The following is a 21,228-nucleotide window of genomic DNA, read 5'->3' as shown; positions in this document are numbered from 1 at the left end:
CTTCAGCCATATTCATCTTTAAAATTATAATATTTACTTTACCTAGTTCCTTAGCAGTGGTAGCCGTGAAATTTGGGAACTGCTGTACTGGTTAGTCTAGGGCATTAAAAACATGTACAACATTTATTTATTAGTATATTATTATATATTGTTATTATATCTCAACAAAAGTGGGAAAATATGCATAATTGTTTTAAGAAATATGGCATGTGCCACCTAAAATAGTCCTGTGAACCACCTGGTATGCATACATGATGAAACACTGATTCATGTGAAAGTCCGCTATTATATTGACCAACTTTACTTTTCAGGACTGGGAGACTAAGGCCCAGAGAGAATGAGAAATTGGATCAAAGTCAACCAATCTATAACTGAGACAGAATGCAAGTTTCTGGATTTCCAGGTCCACATTTCCATTAGCTAGTCTCCTAAAATACCTCTAGTTGGAGCCTAAATTATGTCCTGCTGCAAAATTACAGGATGAACACTGTGATACCCTCAGCCAATCTCTTTCACCACTGTCTATGTTATTTCTTGACCTAGGAAACCTAAAGGTAGACTCTCCCTCCCAGAACATGCCTGACAGTGTGCATCTGAGCTAGCCTGGCTATGCACCTTGCTCAGTTCATATCCTGGCTCGTGCACGTACAAACAAACTGCCCCGGGGGGGAACGGGACGCAGGAGAGCAGAGCAACCAGGGAGTGTCAACACTGTGTGCTGTTTAGAGACTTTCCTGGAAGTTTTCTGATCTTGTTTCACCCACTCCTGACTATATACTCTCACATGTATCCAGCTGGGTCAAACCCTCTCATGGAATACCTGGACATTTCCACCAAATGCCTCCAAAAATATAAGGTACATTTAAATTCTGTGTTTTGGGGGGGGGGGTGCCTGTCTGGCTCAGTTGGTTGGTCATCTGCCTTTGCCTCAAGTCATGATCTCAGGGGTCCTGGGATCAAGACCCCCACTGGGCTCCTTGTTCAGCAGAGAACCTGCTTCTCTCTCTCTCCCTCCGCTGCTCCCTTTGCTTGTTCTTTCCCGCTGTCAAACAACTAAATAAAATATTTAAAAAAATAAATAAATAAATTCGGGGTGCCTGGCGGGCTCAGTGGGCTAAGCCTCTGTCTTCAGCTCAGGTCATGATCCTGGGATCAAGCCCTGCATCGGGTTCTCTGCTCGGCAGGGAGCCTGCTCTCCCCGCCCTCACCTTCTGCCTCTCTTGCCTACTTGTGATCTCTCTCTGTCAAATAAATAAATAAAATCTTTAAAAAAAATTCTGTGCTTTTTAAGAAGAATTTTAAAATCCCTGTATGTTCCCAAATTGAACAATAATACAACGGAAGAGTCCACAAGAGAGAGAGGAGCCTGGGTTCCTGCAGAAGCAGCAACAGACCAGGCAGCTCTGTGACGAGCCCTCCCGCCTCTGTCTCCAAGGATCAGAGTTGAGGACGTTGCAGGAGACGTGTTCATTTCCTCATTATGCACCCTGCTTTTCCCTTGTGGAACCTGCCCTTCCTTAGTTTCAGCCCAAATGGTTTGAGTGGCACTGACCCCAACCCCAACCCTGCCTTTTCAGGGGGTGGCCATGGACCCAGGTCTGACCAATCAGGTCGCCCCTGCCCTCTGGCCAGGCAGGTTGCTTCAGGAGTGGGCACATGGACCTACTCAGGTAAATGAGGCTCAATTCGGAGAATTTTGCTAGGAGAAGCCTTCTTTCCCTAGGAACCATTCCCTGTAAGAATGCTGGATGCTTCCACCTGTCGGAGCCCCTGAAGAAAGTCCCCTGAAAATGCAGCCAGCACAGCAGAAGCCAGAACCAAAAGAAATGAAGAGAAGAAGACTGGACTGGATAGCATTTTTTTAAACCCGTCCTTGCACGTGAAGCCAGAACTTTTAATTTACAGTAGGTGATGAAATCCTCTAGTATAAGCCAGTTTGGATTAGAATATGTTTTACTTGGGGAGGGGGAAGGCCTGTCAATACAGAAGTCAGAGTGAGTACACGATCTGTTCCCTTCACCATGAGGAAATGGGGGAGGGGGAGGACAGGAGGCAGAGACTGTGAACTGGGTGGCAGAAGGGGGTCAGAGACCAGTGTCTTGTCTCAACATTGCCCCTACCTCATGAACTGTGTGTTCATGAGCAGTGAGTTAACCTCTCCAAGCCTCAGTTTCCCCACCTGTAAAGTAAAGGGATTAGACAATCGGTAGCTCTCACACAGACCTCTGTGGAGCCCCTAGGCTCCTCAGGCGATGGGAGAGTTCTGGGGACCAGGTTCCCAGACTTCCAACTGTGCAACTCACTTTCTTTTTATCTAGATTCTTTGTCAGGCTCTCTTATAGGTTTTGTTGGAAGAACAGGTTCTACTGCTAAAACAGATCTGTCAACTGCTCCAGTTCTGTTTATACTAAAGTCTAAATTGAGTCAAGACTCATCTCGGGCCAGTAAAAATGTGGTGCGTCCATACTAAAAGTTGGTTAGGAGCCAAGGGCAAGAGCTCAATCCCGGGAGAGTTTGTTAGCTTTGCACAGACATAAAAAAAAATTGTTAATGGTAATGATCTACACCCCTAATCTCAAGAACTGTCTCGGAGATGTGGGTCAGTGGTCATAAGGAGACTGGGGGAAAAAACGCGGATGGGTCCATGCAGACATCCCTCTACCCTAACTGCTAGTATGAACACCACCAGTAACACTCAAGGCAGGCAATGTCTTCATAGCTAGGGAACAGAGGGTAGCGCGCTTAGAGGTTTGTTTGCTTTTTTCTTTCTCAAGACAATGTGATCATTGGAGAAGAACCTGAAATAACAGAGGGCACCTGCTGTTACTCAATCGATTGCACAACACCTGATGTGTATCCACAGCGCTCAAAGTTCACGTGGATTTCCTTCTTCTTATAGAGACAACATACGCATTGTAGTGGAAGTCAGATGAAACAAAAATTTCTCTGAAAGCATATAAAAGCATTTCTATGGGAACAGCAATTGTTATGATTACATTAAAAATGTATTCACTTGCAGGCAATTTTGGCACTCTGTGTAAATCTGGGGTGCTCCAAATCTTGAAGAAATGTATCTTAAAAAATACACCTTAACACCAGTTGCCAGAATGGGTCATCCACTACTATAGTCAAAACAATTTTCTTTGCTTTATTGCAGGTAAAAATTACAAATATGATTAAAATCTACATAACAAATATATGTTCCCAAAATAATATTGATCTTGCCAACAGTAGCTGCATATTTAATTTACTTTAACAAACATGCTGAAAGATAATAAATGAAAATTATTTTTCTATTTGTCCTTCTAGGCTCTGTATAACTAGTGGTTATAACTAATGCATATAACTGTCTAACTAATGATTTTCTTATTAGAAAACTATTTTTTTTCCAATAGTATGGAATGCAGGCAATTTATATTAACACAAAAATAAAATCATATATATTTTGAGGCTTAATTTTTCTTGTTGATTAACTCCTGATTTCTATCATTTAGCTGATATATGCTATAGATACACAAAACCCAGGCGAGGAAGGGGTGAGAGAGGGTAAGAATTAAGTCAGACAAAGCAGTGTCAAGACAAAATGCAGGCAAAGGGTCAGCTGAGGGCAAGGTATGAATGCAACACAACACATCTCAGGATTTGGAAAGAAGTAACGGTCAGGAAGAATCCAAATTGGGAAAGATAAATGGTTTCAGGATTAGACAAATGCAAAAGGGTGAGGCTCAAGATAGAAATATATGTCAATACTTGGGACAAAATAGACGGGGAGTTTCAGACAGCACCTTGGATAGCTCCCCAAGCAAGAGGTGCTTTAACAAAGCTAAGACCCTAACAAAAGAAGGATCTTACCTTCTACACCCTAAAATTCCCAGTTGGTACCACCCCAGATGGAATGAAGTTGGTCCTTGGAGACTGGGGGAACCAGTGGCAATTTTCCACTGGAAGGTTTGACTTAAAACCCTAAGGATGATATCTGTGCCCCGCAGTAATAGACCCCTTGGTGATCTAGTGGGGGGGGGCGGTATGGAAAGTATTGTCCTTCTAAACTTGAGAAAATTTGCTTTCCAAAAGCCTGTCCCCCTTAATTGGGGAACAGAAGTTCATCCCAGGGCCAACACTGCTGGGAACAACAAGGGGTTCTGTGGCGCAGTTTTCGTATGTTAATGTTGACCTTTGATTTCATATTGTTCCTTTAGGGTACCTATACTTGTAGATGAGAAAAAGTGAGATAGAGTGAATTATGTATTTATTAGATGGAATAAAGTAGTCCTATATTAAAACAAGTTTAATCTTCCTATTACTACCATTTGAAATAGAGTTCATGATGATAAAAATCCCTGGTGTGACTTTCATGCAGGCCTCTGTTTTTAGACTTTATTACCTTCTGACCAAGTACTATTATTAGTGGAGGAAACTTGGCTTTCATTGACTCCTCATTAGAAGAACCCAAAGTTTCTTGGATTCAAAGATAAGCATTATCATTTACCTCAAAGTTCTTTGACTGTTTTTTCTTTTGGTATCAGTAGATCATAATAATAATTGGAAAACCAAACTAATTTCAAATGGCTTTATCCACTAAATGAAATGTGAAACGTGACATTAAGATTATTAGTCTAGGCGTGCCTGGGTGGCTCAGTCCGTTAACCATCCACCTCTTCATTTCACCTCAGGTCATGATCTTGGGGTCGTGAGATCAAGTCCTGCATTGGGCTCCGCACTCGGCGCAGAGTCTGCTTGAGTTTCCCTTTCCTTTTTCTTCTGCTCTTCCCCTCACTCTCTCCCTCTCCCTTTCTCTCTCTAAAATATAAATAAAATCTCCTAAAAATATTATGAATCTAGTGAATAGGATATTTTTATAGATTAACCTAGGAAAGGAATCATGTAGAAGGAGGAAAAAAAAAACAAGTTGTGGGTTATGGTTGGGCATGGGGAGGAGTGGTGACAGAGAACTAGAGCCACCTGTCCAAAGTGTGAGTGTGACTGTAGGGAGCCCAAAACAAGATGATGTGGCACCAGCCCTGAGATCCACAATATTTACTGAGCATCTACTCCATACCAGGCAGTGCCATGATTGAGACTGTCTGCATGACAACTTTTCAAAGACTGTGACCAAGATACAATACAGGGAGGAAGCAAAACAGGAGGTGGGGAGGTCCGATCTGGCAGTGGGGGACATGACACAGCTGGGTAAGAGGATTCAGGGTGGCAAGCCCCCCACCTCACAAAACTAGCCTCACGTTTTATAAGCTGAGAATGTGCCAGGAGAGGAAAAGAGGGTTCTATTGTTATTTTGAAGCCAAGGAGAACCTGACGTATTAGAGGAGACATAAGCGACACCTAGGTGGTTTCTTTGTAGGTTTTTCCCTTCATATTACAAAACATTAACATTAGAGAAGGTCTGAGGAGTCTGAGCACAACCCCCTCTTTCAAATCCTCTTCTGTCTCTCAGCTAACTAGCAGGAAAGCCAGAACACGCTCAGCTGTCCCGAAATGAAAGCAAGATGTTTCTCCATGTGCCTTCCACCCTCGAATTGTGTCGGCTGAAGATTCTCCATAATAACAATAGATCACTGATTTCCCATCAGTAAATATACATTGGAGGGACTACAGGGCAGTTATCCTAGTGGTTTCCTCAAGTCCCCAGCAAAAATGGACATTGGCTTGGGATGAGGGGTTGAAGACAGAGGAAATTGTGGGTAAGGAGGAAAGGGGAACCAAGCCAAGGGAATGGAACGCAAGGCCTGACCTGGAGCTTACTGGTCTCTTTCATTGAGAAACACCCTCCTCATCTTCAGTTACTGGTGCCTTCTGGTCTGCTGATTGTTATTGCTCTTCAATATAACACACTGTCATAAGTGATCAACTAGACAGGAGGAGCTCTGGTTTGGGGAACATTAGAGCCATGCAGGAACATTTTCATTGAAGGACGGAGTCCTTTACTGCTTTGATTATAAAACAAAGAGAAGTAGGTAAAAACCCTAAAATGTGCACCCTTTTCCAAAAATTCAGCACAAAACAAGTATAATTTTATAAAACTAGAATTATAGAATCTCTTAGATATATACCTTAAAATGAAAAGACTGAACTATATCCTTTACTGCTAAACCATCAGTGGTACAACATGAATACACACACACACACACACACACACACACACGTGCAAGAAAGAGGGAGATGCAATAATGGACAAATTGCTCATTCATATCTGAATTGTTCTCCTACTTGGGGAAAAACAATTGCAGCCACTCCTCAGTTCCACAGTTTTCAAAACGTGGTCACATTGGCTATTCTGGATTCTGACCTTACTAATAAAATAAAATGCCCTAGTTCCTTCTTTCTTTCCTTCTTTCTTTTTTTCCACTTACTACTTGGCAGGAGATGTTAAGAGCAAAGATGAACAAGCTTCCAAATTTTATTGATAATCATTAGTGTCTCCTGGAATATGCCTATTGTAGCTTTTTAAAAAATATATATATATATTTTTGCCATTTTCAACATTCCTCTGGTGGAGAGTGGTTGGCATTTATTAAAATGTTCCGATTGGCTGGTGGTGCTGAGTTAAGTGCCAAGAGTGAACCAGGTAGAGGAAATTGCTTCTTAAGCTTGCAGGTCTGAAAGAAAGGGAGCTGCCTCTGTTCAGTGAAAAATAACTTGTATGACTGGTACTGTTCTCCAGCCGGCCCACCAAGCAGGCTCTTCAGATAGAAAGCTGAACTCTGGACTTGCCTTTCAGATAAGGAAAAGAGCAACCCAGCCAGTCTCCAATCTAAACTTTCAGATTTAAAGACAGAAAATATATGTAAAAAAAAAAATGCCCCAATACTTTTTGAGATTAAAAGATAATAATACTCTAACTGAGAAACTACTAAGGCAAAAGAATGTAACAACAACAACAGTTAACATGAAATGAGAGAACATACTTCCCCCCAACTTCCTGTGTGAATTATAGACTTAACTTCCATGAGAAAATTAAAGGAGAGTAAAGCTAGGTTTTTTTTTTTTTTAAAGATTTTATTTATTAATTTGACAGAGAGAAATCACAAGTAGACAGAGAGGCAGCCAGAGAAAGAGAGAGAGAGGGAAGCAGGATCCCTGCTGAGCAGAGAGGTCCAATGCGGGACTCGATCCCAGGACCGTGAGATCATGACCTGAGCCGAAGGCAGCGGCTTAACCCACTGAGCCACCCAGGCGCCCCTAAAGCTAGGTTTTGAAGAAAGCTATTCTCCTAGTTTGAACCTAACAAATTTCACATTCTGGAACAAGTAGCAATTCTTTTTTTTTTTTTTTTTTTTAAGACATTTATTTATTTGAGAGAGAGAGAGAGCATGCCTGTGTACACGCATGAGGAGGGGGAGAGAGAGAGAATCTCAAGCCAGCTCCCCACTAAGTGTGCAGCCTGACATGGGGCTCAATCCCACGACCCAGAGATCATGACCTGAGCTGAAACAAGAGTCGGCCGCTCAACTGACTGGGCGCCCCAGGCACCTTCAAGTAACAACTCTAATTCATAGAGCGTTCTGTAGACAGCTGCCACCCACACTGTCTTATCCGATCTTTGCAACAATCATTTCCTCTCCATGTGCTTTAGAGCTTAACACTTCATGGTCTGTATCCAGAAGTCAGAAGGAAAGTCCTATAACCATTTATCTATGTCCTTACGTTTGCCCCACCCATTAGACTGAGCCACAACCACTTCACCAGAGCTGGGACAGTCTGTTATATTCAGGCAAGATCCCTATTATTTTGCCTGGAAATGAGATCATCGCAAGCAGGAACAGGCGGCACAGGCATAGCAGGCAATAGGCAAATATTAGGGGAATCAATTAGGGTCGTTCAGCCTACGTAGGTATTCCTAGGAGCAGGTGTTAGTGTCCAAGCTCCTCCAGGAAAAGACAACCTTTTGAAGGCTGTTTCTCTCAGCAGATTGGACCTGGGGCCAGCTCATGTGGTGACTAGGAGGCCTCCACTTTGCCAGATCTATCTGAGCACTTCTCCAGCCTCCAGGACAATAGCTAAAGTCTCAAAGGCCACCTGGAGACTTAGGAGGACTGAGGACTTGCAAGGAAGTTTCACTGTTTCTGAAACTTTTAAATTAATCAATCTATTTATTTATTGGAGGGAGGGACAGAGGGAGAGGAAGAGAGAGAATCCTAAGCAGGCTCCACACCTAGAATGGAATCCAAGGTAGGACTTGATCCACAGCCCAGAGAATGTGATCTGAGCCCAGATCGAGAGTTGGACACTTACCTGACTGAGCCACCCATGCACCCCATTTTTGAAGGTTTTAAAATTGTATCCAAACTATATTTTTATTGATTGATCTATGGAAATTTGTGTTGTGTGGCTACATACACAGAAATGATACTACACCATTGAATGATGAATGGGTAAAGACGATGTGGGTACACACACACACACACACACACACACACACACACAGGAATATTACTCAGCCAAAAAAAGGAATGAAATCTTGCCATTTGCAGTGATGTGGCTAGAGCTAGAGGGTATAATGCTAAGTGAAGGAAGTCAGTCAGAGAAAGACAAATACCATAGGATTTCAGGCACAGGTGGAATTTAAGAAACAAAACTGAAGAACATTGGGGGCCGGGGAAGAGAGGCAAACCAAGAAAGAGACTCTCAACTATAGAGAACAAACTGAGGGTTACTGGAGGAGAGGGGGGTGGGAGGGTGAGTTAAATGGGTGATGGGGATGAAGGATGCCATTGACTGTGAAGACCGCCTGGTCAAAGTGATGAATCACTAGCTTCTGCCCCTGAAACTATTCTTATACTGTATGTTAACTCGCTGGAGTTTCTTTAAAGATTTTATTTAATATTTGACAGAGAGAGACACACAGCGAGAGAGGGCGCAGAAGCAGGGGGAGCGGGAGAGGGGGAAGCAGGCTCTCAGCTGAGCAGGGAACGCAATGCGGGGCTCGATCCCAGGACCCTGGGATCATGACCTGAGCTGAAGGCAGACGCTTAACGAGTGAGCCACCCAGGCGCCCCAACTAACTGGAATTCATTTAAAGAGTTGAAAAAAAATCATACTACAGACAAACTCACAATATGAAGATTTGGAGTTTTATTTCTATTGTTCTGAATATTCTTGGGTGCACGTACGAACCCGGCGGGACGACTACAAAAAATAAGGTATAACAGCTCATCCCATGCAAAGGTCAGGAAAGGACAGTCCCCCCCCCCCCCCAGGTCGTCAATCACAATGACACATAAAGAGCCAAAGTCAGCTTCTCCATTCACCAAGCTGGCCATCCCCACCCCTACAGAAAGGATCTTGTGGTTTCCCCTTCCTCTCAAGTCCAAGATAAACACCCTCAAGATCTGATTTAGCATCTATCACTAGAGCAAACCACATTACCTCATCTTCCTGGTCTCCTCCTACTCCTGAATCTTATGCCTGGCCAGTGCTTCTCCCTCTCTGAGTCATCCCTTCGCATCAAACAAATGTGAGAGTCCCTCTTCAGCAAGACTCCTGTAGAAAGTGGTACTTTTCAGCCCTATATAAACCCAAGTCCATGCTCAACATTTATCAAGCGTGTACTTTCTGCCAGGCATGATACAGAAATACATAAAAAGACCTCCCTCTGTGAGCTGACGGTCTCGTGCAGAACCCTTATGGCAAAGGAAGGCGTAAGCATTGGGGTACCTCATCAAACCAGTGACTGCAAATCTCTCTCATGCAACACCAAGTGAAACATACTGGCATTTCTTGTGTGCAATGTAAATACTCAAAAGAATTCTTTAAAATTAGGCGTTTCAACCCTCTTAATCACAAAAAAAGGAACTGTCTCGGAATTAAAAACTTCCTGGCCATTTAGAAACTTCACAATATTTTCCATTCCTCGACGTTCAGTTTGTTTGGCCACAAGACACTGAGTAGGAAGAGCTGTTTGGAGGCCGAGTCACGCCGATTAGTGATGACACAGGGAACCTAGGAAACTGACCATGTAAACAAACAATCCTCCCAAACCCTCATGCAACCAGACAACTACCCCAGCAAGTCCTACCATTGTAGAGCAAGGCATTTTCTCTTCCTTTTTTCTTAATAGAGGGCCTTAAAATATGCATTTAAAAAAAACAAAAACTCATGCTATGACTTTTAGGAAAAGTTACCTAATTAGGAAAAAAGTAGTTAATTAAGAGTAACTTAAAAGACAGTGAAGGTCAACATTAAGCATATGATAAAAAAAAAAAAAAAAAAAACAAGCAAAAGCAACAATCTTTGTTTTTGTCTTTACATCTTAAAACAGAGAGGAAAACAACAATGGTCAGCAATGGGGAAATGTTTAAAAAGATTATAGTCCACATTATGGACTGTTGGGGCAACTCTTAAAAAGAATGACGTAGGGGCACCTGGGTGGCTCAGTGGGTTAAAGCCTCTGCCTTCAGCTCAGGTCATGATCCCAGGGTCCTGGGATCAAGCCCCACATCAGGCTCTCTGCTCAGCGGGGAGCCTGCTTCCTCCTCTCTCTCTCTGCCTGCCTCTCTGCCTACTTGTGATCTCTGTCAAATAAATAAAATCTTTGAAAAAAGAATGATGTAGCTCTATATTGACTTGGAGTATGTATACATGTGCATATAAGGGCATACCTGTGCTTTTATAAATGATAAGACTTTATGTTTCTAAACACGTAGGGAATTGTGGGAAGTACACATAGCCCATGACACTGGTCACACTGGATCCCGCAAGGTGAGGGGATAAGCAGATGAGAAATACTTAATTAGGAATTTACACATTTCTGTATGACATGAAGCGTCACAACAGCACCAATATTAGGATCCTCTAACATAATCAATAGCTACTTAAAGCACAAACAGGAGACTAGGAAAATATTCTCCATCCTACCAAATGCATGATAAATTTTAAATGTTTCAACACACACAAAGTAAGAATAATATTTAGCAGTTAACACTCGTAATTGCATAACATCTAACCACCAAGATGCTCTCTCCGCAGACAACAATTCGTTGGTTTTAATCTACTGCAGCTGCACCCATTCCCACTCAGCCAGATAAAGTGCAGGTGTGTTTTGCTTGCGTCGCAGAGGCCAAAGCCACACCTGTCTGAGGCCTCTCCAAGGTCCTGCATGGGCTGCGGAACAGGGGGAAGGCCTCCAACTCTCACCCCACGATCCATTCACATGACCATACTGGGGGCACGGGGTTGCAAAGGGCAGATGTCCTATGACATCTGAGCATAAACAAGTGTCCATTTTCCTGTCAAAATCCCCCAAAGTGGTCATTAAATGTGCAGCGGCGTAGGAGCAATTAGTCACGTGCTCACAAACAACATGCAGGGGCTGACCAGAGAACAAAACCTCTTGGCTTTGATTCACCACCTCCCAGCAGACCACCCGCATGGCGTGCTCAAGGACCACGTGCGCTCGTCAACAGAACAGTAAGATCCGAAATGCTGGGGCTATTCAGATTCACGGCACTTTGCTGGGTGGCTTGCTCTGTAGGAGAGGAGTTAAAGTCGTTCTCACAGCAGCTTGTATGTTGGCAACTTGCTCCCTGAATGAGCCCTTTGGAGAGCTTCTGTGTCCCAGTGCACAAACTCATCTTGGATACGTGAGTCGTACACAACAGCCTATGCCAAGAGAGTTCACTCTCTCAAGAGTTGGGCTGACAGTGGAGGGCGGGTGAACTAATAGTCAGCAGTCTACAGCTTTTCAGGGCTTCTCCTTACGGGGTCCAAGACACCATGATTTAATACCAATGGGCATGTATCAGAAGACAAGAGATGGTGACCTGGCTCTTGGCCTTGACTACAGAGCACACCAGCTAAGTGCAGGCTGGAGTGAAGACTAATGCTGGAAGGTGGTTTCCTCTGTGCTACCTTGGAGGTCTTGGGATTCCCAGAGGGACAGTTTTAGGGGTAAAAAATCAGCTGGAGCTTAAGACCTGACTCAGCCTACTTTTGATCTGGGCCACTCAACCTCCCACTTGCTAAGGAGTCAGAATTCCGAAGGAAAGGAGGACTAGACCCATCTTTTACAAAATCTGGAGCTGTCTGTCTTATGCCTAGAGATAGGCGTGTCTGAGAGTTGGAGATAGGAATTTTTGTTGGTGGGATGCGGTGGGTTCTATGATGGGAAGCTCAACTATATATTGTTTCTTAACCAACAGCCTGAAAAATATTAGGTAGTAGGTGATCTGAAAAATACCACCGAAAGGACAAAGTGGAAACATGAACACTCTGAAGGGAGAATTGGGAAGTAGGAGAGGGTTATCAGGCTGGTTGAGGGTTAGCAAGATACACAGGTTGAATGGTGTCTGCTCCTACAAAGCCGCCTTGGGTATTTAACTGTACACAAAGCTATTTTACAACATTAAATTATCCCCTAACTGTCACAATCCCACAAAGTATGCACTACAGCAACTAATTCTTTTCTGTTTTTTGGTTTAAAAAAAAAAAGCAATAATGTGTAGTGTTGAGTCATCTGTGAGTTAAGTCAAGGCTTTGAAATTAATGGACTGATTTTGAGTTTAAAGAAATACGCACAAATGAAGTTCTCTCGTTTGTGAATATCAGCTGCGATGTTGTGAGTTCACAACTTTTGCTGTTTAGTCAGTACTTCTAAACAGCAAGTCCTGTTCTCTCCAGGGACTGGATCCCTGGTTTGGTTCTTGCAAATGGACCAACAGAGTCAAAGAACAGCTTGACATGGACATCTCTGGCTCATGGAACCTCGTAAGGAAGTCTGGGTGGCCCACAGCTCTCACAGTACCCAATGGGGAGGCCTGGGTCCATTATATCTGTCGTATAAGATGGACCTTTAAACCATACAGCACTAAAATGACATTAACGCCATCTTCATTTGACATAAAGACAGAGTTCAGAAATTAAAATTAAAATTGGGGCGCCTGGGTGGCTCAGTGGGTTAAAGCCTCTGCCTTTAGCTCAGGCCATGATCTCAGGGTCCTGGGTTCGAGCCCCGAATCGGGCTCTCTGCTCGGCGGGGAGGCTGCTTCCTCCTCTCTCTCTCTCTCTCTCTTCTCTGCCTGCCTCTCTGCCTACTTGTGATCTCTGTCCGTCAAATAAATGAATAAAATCTTAAAAAAAAAAAAAAAAAAAAAACTTTAGAATTCCTGACTTCCACTCCAAGTGTGGAGCTGAGCGGTCCAAATGGTAGCTGACAGCCATTCAAATGTGACTACTTAAATTTAAACCACTTGAAGTAAAATACATGAAAAATTTAGCTCCTCAATCACACGAGCTACATTTCAACTGCTGAACAGCCATGCTGGCCAGTGGCCATTGGAGAGTGTTACGCGTCATTTCTACCATCACAGAAAATTCTGTGGGACATCGCTGATCCAAATTAACTTTGGATACAGGCTTGGGCCTTGGTGAAGAGAATCATCTAGCAAGTGAGAGCAGTTAAAGCGCCAAGATGAGGCCCGAGGGGGAAGAGAAGAGCTTTACTTCTTCCTGTCCATCCACTACCCCTTTATTCATCGACACGATCCATTTACACCTCTTCGATCTTATATAAAAGGTCATGGAAATGCAGCTTCAAACCCTCCCCACGCCACATTCTGGAACCACTACTGACTAAGACAAAACCCAGAATAAATTAATCGAGGCCCACACCACAGGAAGCAATGGAATTTTTATTGTGCTAACGGACTATTATTTAATCTATTTTCTGATGCTGTAGTGTTTTTTCATCCTTACTTTTTAAAGAAAAAAAATTGACCTGGGATTTCGGTTTCTCTCCTCTTAACTCATGAAGAATTCCAAGGTCTGCCTTCCTAGGGTTTCACAGCCATATATGATAATCTCCAAGGGAACAGTCCGTGCTGCTTTTGCTCTAACAAGCTGCCTTGCTAACTCTGAGCCTTGACACCTAGTTTAATGTGAAAGGCTGACGGGACTATTTTTAGAGAACGATCTGTTTCTGAAACTCCCTCATGTTTCCACTCGAGAGTGTAAGCATTCCCTTAGGTATGAAAGAAAGCATCGTACCAGCAGCGGGCCATCCCAATTCAGGAGGCGAGAGGCACCACACGGAGCTGGAGGAAGGGTACCCATCTTCGAACGCACTTAAAAAATAAATACATAAAGTTCTAGCCCCAAATCCAGCCCACGGCCGAGGTGGCGGCAGGCTTTTCAACTGGAAATACTGAGAAAAGAAAAGCATCCCACAATCGTGCTACATTCAAGAGCTATGTTTACTGTTTCGAAAGATCTATAATCAGGGTGTTTTTCTTTGCCATAGACTTGGGGAACAGGACCCAAAGCCTAGGGCGTAGGGGCCCTAAGTACCCCCATTAATTATGAAGAGAGCTGTCGGGAAGTCTGCAACAACCTGGAGTGCGTGGAGAGGGGCCGGAGCTGACTCTGCCGGCCCCGCCTGCCAGGCCACCCAGCCCTGGGAGTTCAGGGGAACACGCTGTTCCGAGGGAGAGGCGACTCTCACACCTGCCTCTACTTATGCACACGCTTGGCACCCCGCTTTCTTCACCTCCCAACATGTCGTGAGGATGTCTCTGCATGAGTACTCAGTGATCTTCCTCGTTCTTGGATGCGCAGCCCTGCGTGGATGGGCTCGGCCGGCTCTCCTCGGCTGGATGCCTGGGCGGCTTCCAACACTTTCCACCATTGACAATGCCGCGGTCTATCATTTGGTATGGGCGCCTTTTCACACACGTGCAGGTCAGTCTGCAGGGTCAATTTCTGGAAGTGGGACTGCTGTGTCACGGGGCCAGTGCACCTGTAATCTTGACAGATACTGTCAAATGCCTTATTCACTGGGATGTAAACTTCTGCCTCCCGCCACCAATGTGTTATGAGGAAGACCTACTTCCTTGCAACTTCTCACAACACTCGTCTCCGGAAGTTGATGGTACCCCGAAACGTTTGAGCAACATCTCTTAAAGTTCCTAAGACTCACCTAAAGGAATCTGTTGAAAGCAAAGGTTTTTGGGAGCCTCCCTCTGCTATCCTGACTCTGTGGGGAGCTATTAGAGGTATTATATATAAAGTTTTTTCATTTCTTCCAGGATTTCTCTCTTGACCTGTCATAATGATTTCTATCCGCTGTTTGCTGTTGCTCCCTCGGGCACACCGGTACTCGTGAGGAAGTGACAACAAGCACCAGGAGGCCAGACCGGGGGGCTGTTGAGCTCCCCCTTCTGCCGAATGTCAGACCTGTGTGCAGGGCCCCTCTGGGGGCTGGGAAGTCAAGCCAAGCATCTTCTCTTTGCAGAGTCCCATTGCCCCGACCCACTGGACACGGGTCAGCCCCAGGCGTATGGCAACCTCCATAAGCCGGGACATAGGCATCTATATTGAAGGCAAGGGAGTTGCTGGCCCCAACTGAGCTGCCTGCTTTGTGTGTTGGGACACTGGCAGCTCAGGGTGGGGACCCCCCCTCTGCATGCCCTGACACCGGCTCTCCCAGAGGAGAGGGGCCAGCAGTGGACACCTAGTCCCAGGGAGAGAACAGGAGCCAGGGGGTGGGACTCCTACAGGGGTTGAGGCTTCCAGGCCCAGCACATTCTCCACGGTTCCATTAAACTTCACTTAAAAAACACAAATTCAAGCAGGAATTCATGAAGAATTTCTATATGGCGACTACCGAACCCTAAACCCAGAGCAGAAGGTCCCGTGTGTGTGTGTGTGTGTGTGTGGGTGGGTGGCATGCCCACGGAGCCAATACTGCACACACAGTAAGCTTTTCATGCAACTTCTGGGAGACACACTTAAATGTTATCTTTTCCTTACGTTGTCCTGCTCAAAGCGCAATTATAATGGCTGGCACACATGCCGCTGCCTGCGACCCCGAGGAAAAGGGCCACACCCAGGGACGCCAGAGTGAACAGGAAGGACACTGGATCTCGAACAACAGCCTTCGATGTCAAGCTGGCGGGGCCAGGGTTCTTACCCTGGGGCACGGGGATGGCTTCCAAAGTTCATGACTGCAGTCAAACCATTGCATGTCTGAAATATTTTGCTAGGAGAACCTTCGCGCGTTCACCAGATTTTTAAAGGGGCCCGCCGCTCTGAGTTTGAGGAGCGAGCTCTGAGCGACTGCAGAGTTCTCTCTAGTTGTTTACATGTAATAACAGGCATGCCCGGAGCAAGAGAAGGTGGAGAAGTGTGCGACACGGGTAAGACACCAACAGAACGTGAGTCAGGGGACTGTGGCCTGGCGGGGAGAGAGAGAGTGACCCCCTCCCTTCCAGCACTGTCTCACGAGATGAGACTCATGGTTTATACCAGAAATAAAAAGGACGTAGTCTTGGTCAGGATTTGAAAGCTGCTAGGACTCTGTATGTAATTTATTATTGGAAAGCTGCTGCACACAGTCTATAAATCACTACAAAGCAGAGGTTCTTTTCCAACTAGCCTTCTCAGTGTCCTTGGCCAAAGGCCAGCATTCAGGAACCCCCTCAGTACCTTCGGGAAGGTGTCTGCATGCTGCCGTGTGGACTGGCCAGCCAGCATCTGGACAAGACAAAGTCAGTCATCCGCGGCCACAGGAGCTTTCTGTTGCCTGAATGGAACTCTTCCCTGCGAGAGGCCCTCAGCCTCTTACACCTGCTCTTGGTTTTAGTTTGGGTTTAAACCAGCTGGAACACTTTTTACAAATATGCAGGGCTCCTCAGGTACAAGATGTACAAGTTCCACAAATCGAAACAAACTTGGCTGGTTAGAAGTCAAAGCCTTCTCCCTTTTGAACCATATTTTTATGGTTCCTTAAGCTTGGGAATGTGTTGTTTACCCTTTTCTTTTTTTTAAAGATTTATTCAGTAGAGAGTGTGCTTCAGAGAGTGGGGAGAGGGGCAGAGGGAGAGGGAGAGAACCCCAAGCAGACTCTATCTGAGCAGAGAGCCTGATGTGGGGTTCCATCCCAGGACCCCAAGATCAGGACCTGAGCTGAAATCAGGAGTCGGATGCTGAAGCAACTGAGCCACCCAGGGGCTCTACAAGCTTCACTCTTCTGCAAACAATCTTTTCATTTCCTTACACAAATCTCCATTGCATATTAAATAGAAGTAATAAAAAACACGTTTTCATCTCTCCTCTTGAAATGTACCTCTCTGACCTTTAATTTTTGGTGTTCTCTTTGATCTCTGGCTTTCTTTTTTTAATATGGCCGAGTTGGAGATGAATATCTATTGATCTTCCAGTATTTTGAAGGTTTGGAAATGCAAGTTTTTGGAGAGACGATACAGACTAGGGTCTGAACCCAGTCAAGAACCCAGATGGTCTAGATTCAAATCCAATTCATTATCATCTAAGCAAGTTTCTTAACTTCTTCACTCAATCTCCTCACCTGTAAAGCAGGGGTAGTAACAGCACCAGCATCCAGCTCACAGATTTCTTGGGAGGATTAAATGAATTATGGCTGGTGTGTAGAAAATGCTTGATAAGCATGAAGCTACCTCTATTATTCTAGCATATACGGTGTCGTAATTCTAAAATCAAGAGAACTTAGAGTCTCCTCTGGAAGGGACTAGAATTCGGGGTCAGGTACTTACTCATCCCGAGGAAAGGTTGCGGGGGGAGCTCAACTAGAAGCAGACATTTACTCCTTGGGAACTCGGGCTCCAGGAAAACTAGTCCCACAGTGATGGCACCAGTATAACTGGGAATCAAATTTCTTTGAGACTGGTTTATATGGGGACAGTGCTGCTGGGCAGAAAAACTTGATATTTTGTTTTATTGCGAAGAAATAAAATGAAATAGAATCGACATCTAGTTGAGGTCAGCATTCTCCACTCTCCTCAACCTGCCCTATCACTAAATGCTTCCTAAAAATAAATGATTGTTAAATTATTATTATTACCAGTCACAAAACTGGTGGCACCTACCTAATTTTAGGGCAGCCAAGCTTTAATAAACACCATGAGGTTTTAATCCTGAACGGTTCCTAAAATAGACGAAATGAAGGCTCTTTTAAATATTCCACATTTATTTTGTTCTATTCAGCCTCCCAGCAGAGTTTACCTCTTCCATATTGCCTAAGCTCACTTTGGAATGCATTCCCAGGAACTTTTCAGTAAACTGAAGAAAGACAAGAGATCTCAGTTCAGTCTCTTGATTTTTCTTTCTTTTTTTTCTTTTAAGGTCTATTTATTTATTTGAGAGAGAGCATGTCCACACAGTCAGGAGCAGGGAGAATCTTAAACCAGCTCCCTGCTGAGCACGGGTCCTGACGGGGCTCAATCCCAGGACCCTGAGATCATAACTTGAGCTGAATTCAAGACTCAGATGCTTAACCTACTGAGCCACCCAGGCACCCCTCTTTCATTCCCTTTCTTCATCAGTTCATAAGCAATCTTCTCCAAGCCCAGGTGCTCTGCTCTGGTCCTCCTGCCTCTTGATTCTCCCTCCCCAAATGCAAACGCTTTCAACCAGCCCTAAAGCAAAAGATTATCCAACAACCGCCGGATACCTATTTTATCTTTGGCTTTCTCTTAGTCAGTAAGAATAAAAATAATAATATCTTAAGTGTGTGTAGAATATTAAGGTTTACAAAATGTATTCTATTTCCACTGTCTCCATTGACCTCACAATAATCCTGGGAGATAGGAAAGGCAGAGGACAACTCAGCTCAGAGCAATTAAATAAGCAGGCATTTTGATCACATGAAAGAAAGAACATTTTCACCAAAAACTCTATAGACTTATGACTCACGTTAGGTTTCTCAGCTAATTATTTCTACTTGAATGGAAACGAAAATTAGAGTAGCCTTCTAATTCTGGAACCCCTGGGATGTGGCATGGTCCCCGTCGGGGAATTTTCTGGTTCACGAAGATACACAATGACATCTGAGGTCAATCAAGCACTGCTTTCAAGTTTTTTCCTTTGTCTCCGAGTTGGTCTCCTTTACAAGGAAAAATGGGTCAAAGTGTTCAGTAGAACATACCCTATTCGCCCTACATAACCCAAGTTAACTCTGTCAAAACTACTGCTAGTAAGGGCCTCCCACTCTAGGAGACCAGTGATCGATCGATCTTTCTTTCTGTCTGTCTATCTATCTATCTATCTATCTATCATTTATCTATTTATATTTTAAATTTAAATTGAACTTAATTAACACTGAGTGTATTATTTGTTTCAGAGATAGACTTTAGTGCATATAACACCCAGTGCTCATTTCATCAAGCTCTCCTTACTGCCCATCACCTAGATAGTTAGCCCATCTCCCCACTCTCAGTGATCTCCTCTGACCTTCTGAGAAGTACTGTTTATTGAGGGATTCCACTAGGTTCTTTTTGATTACCTGTAGTTTATAGCCTTCTGGATTTGGGATATTTGGTGTTAAATGTTAATAGGAATGCCCATCGATAGTCACATATTTAATTGGTCATGATGTTTTGAATGCCTTGCTAATAGCAACTCTATTTATTGAAATATTTTTTCATTGACAGGATATATTAAATCTCAGAATATGAACCATAAAAAGTGGGGAGAGGGACAACAGAGTGTCAAGTAATAGTCTGAGGTTTGAATATAATTTACTACTCAAGTTCTCAGCCAGAAGACCACATTGTATTTTGAAAAAATGTTGCTATGAGATTTTCTTGTTGCTCAAATCGGTCAGATGCTCAGTCGGTAGGAAGTTACTGAGCGTCTATGACATGACCAGTCCTATATTTCCAGTGGCTCAAGTCCTGGGTATGGCTCAACACTCTAACTATTCGTACTGCACTGGCAGTGTGGGGTTTTTTTTAGAGCTGAAGGCTCAAACTCCCTCCTCTTATCTTACTTACTAAAAAGGTTAAAAATAATTTAAAAAAAGAGAGAAAAACTCCACTCTCAAAAAAAAAGGCGAGGGTGGAGGCAACTCCTCAAATTGATGATAGTGACTGGGCCACACTTTCTATTTTCAGCAGTCCATAAGCCCACATGGGTTTAGTCTTTCTTCTCGTTCTTCCACGTGCCCATAGTGGGAAAGAAGACCCAGGTCTACTCTTCCACAGAATGAGACTCAACATTACTTTCTTTCATCTCAAGAAGCAGCCAGCCCCATGACTGCTTTGGACATGCACGTTTCTCAGGAACCCCAAGATACTGAGGGGTCACGGGTCAAGAAAGGATCTGGGTTTTGGTGGATCTCCCAAATGGAATTCCTTTCTCTAGGAATACATAATGGAAACAGAAACTACCAGCAGCCCTCACTCACCCTACAATTCTTTCCAAAGTTCAGCTCCCCCCGCCCAGCCTTTTGAATGAACCTCCCTCAGAGAGGGGTACCAGAGCTGTCAGACAAGCCTTCCAAAAGGCACATTAAGAATGCTGTTCTTAGTTGAGGGAAATGTTAAGAGGGATAAATTATTTTTTGGCCAAGATCATGCTGACATGAAAATGATGGCCTAGGAAACAGGGGGAGAACAACCAAAAAAACAAATGTTTTTGGCTGAAATTCCACTCCAACTTTTCCTGTAATCCTTCGGGAACAAAAAGTTCCAGAAAGCAAAGCAGTTCCCTCCCAGGTGCCACCGTGTGGACTGGCATTAATGCTAAATGCGTTCATGTTCAGAAAGTTCCCCATCTCCAGAGCTGGAAACCTTCACACTTTTCTCCCTTGAAGCACAGCTTTGGGTGTATTTTTAGCCTCTGCTGGCCACTTGGAACAAAGTAGCTTTGACTTTTAAAACTTGTCAGGCACCCTATTCTAAACAAAATACCAAAAGGCCGGTAAATTCACAATTTGCTTTTGACCTTGTCATCTATGAGATGTTTACAAAGACAAGCCCTGGCTATTTGACCCACAAGAACATTGAGGATCCTTGGGCTTATGTTAGCATACATTAGCCAAGCTACACAAGAAAGTTATGCTATGATTGGAAAAACGTTAAAAAATGCCTGCGGGTATGATACATGTAATTGCTTTCAGTAATGATATGCGTCTTTACCTTGACCAATAAAATAACAACTGCAAGTATCGGCGGAAGAAGAAAACACACATGCACAGAGGAGCAACAAGAATACAGATTCTTTCAGTGTGGGAATGAAATACCAGGCTGGGGACAGAAAATCTGTGGAAAAAGAGAAAAGCAATATCCAGGAGACCCAAACCAAAGGCTGAATCTAGGGTTTACTTCAGCTTCTCTTTCCTTCTCTGTCACACACAGTCTTTCTGTCATGCCCTGTCCCCTCCAAGCGATTACGAGATCCTACCCATTCTGTCTGTAGATGTCTCTAGAAGGCTCCCTCTGCCTCCTGGTTCCATTGGCTCTT

At 44.0% G+C, this 21,228-nt stretch overlaps 1 protein-coding gene and 1 long non-coding RNA gene across 3 annotated transcripts in view; one reads left to right on the top strand and one right to left on the bottom strand.

Moving 5' to 3' along the window:
- The window catches only part of MAMDC2 (MAM domain containing 2), a 140,933-nt gene that overhangs the window by 94,627 nt on the left and 25,078 nt on the right, over nt 1–21,228 (bottom strand). The gene's annotated exons all lie outside the window — the stretch shown is intronic.
- On the top strand, nt 648–3,456 carry LOC309845826. The gene is made up of 3 exons (XR_014301524.1): nt 648–856; nt 1,724–1,904; nt 2,775–3,456. It is a non-coding gene; the product is annotated as an uncharacterized lncRNA (long non-coding RNA).

Source organism: Mustela nivalis (genome assembly GCF_964662115.1).
Source record: "Mustela nivalis genome assembly, chromosome: 13".
Lineage (NCBI taxonomy): Eukaryota > Metazoa > Chordata > Mammalia > Carnivora > Mustelidae > Mustela > Mustela nivalis.
Note: the sequence above shows the minus strand (reverse complement) of the source record. Positions and strands in the feature narration are given on the sequence as shown.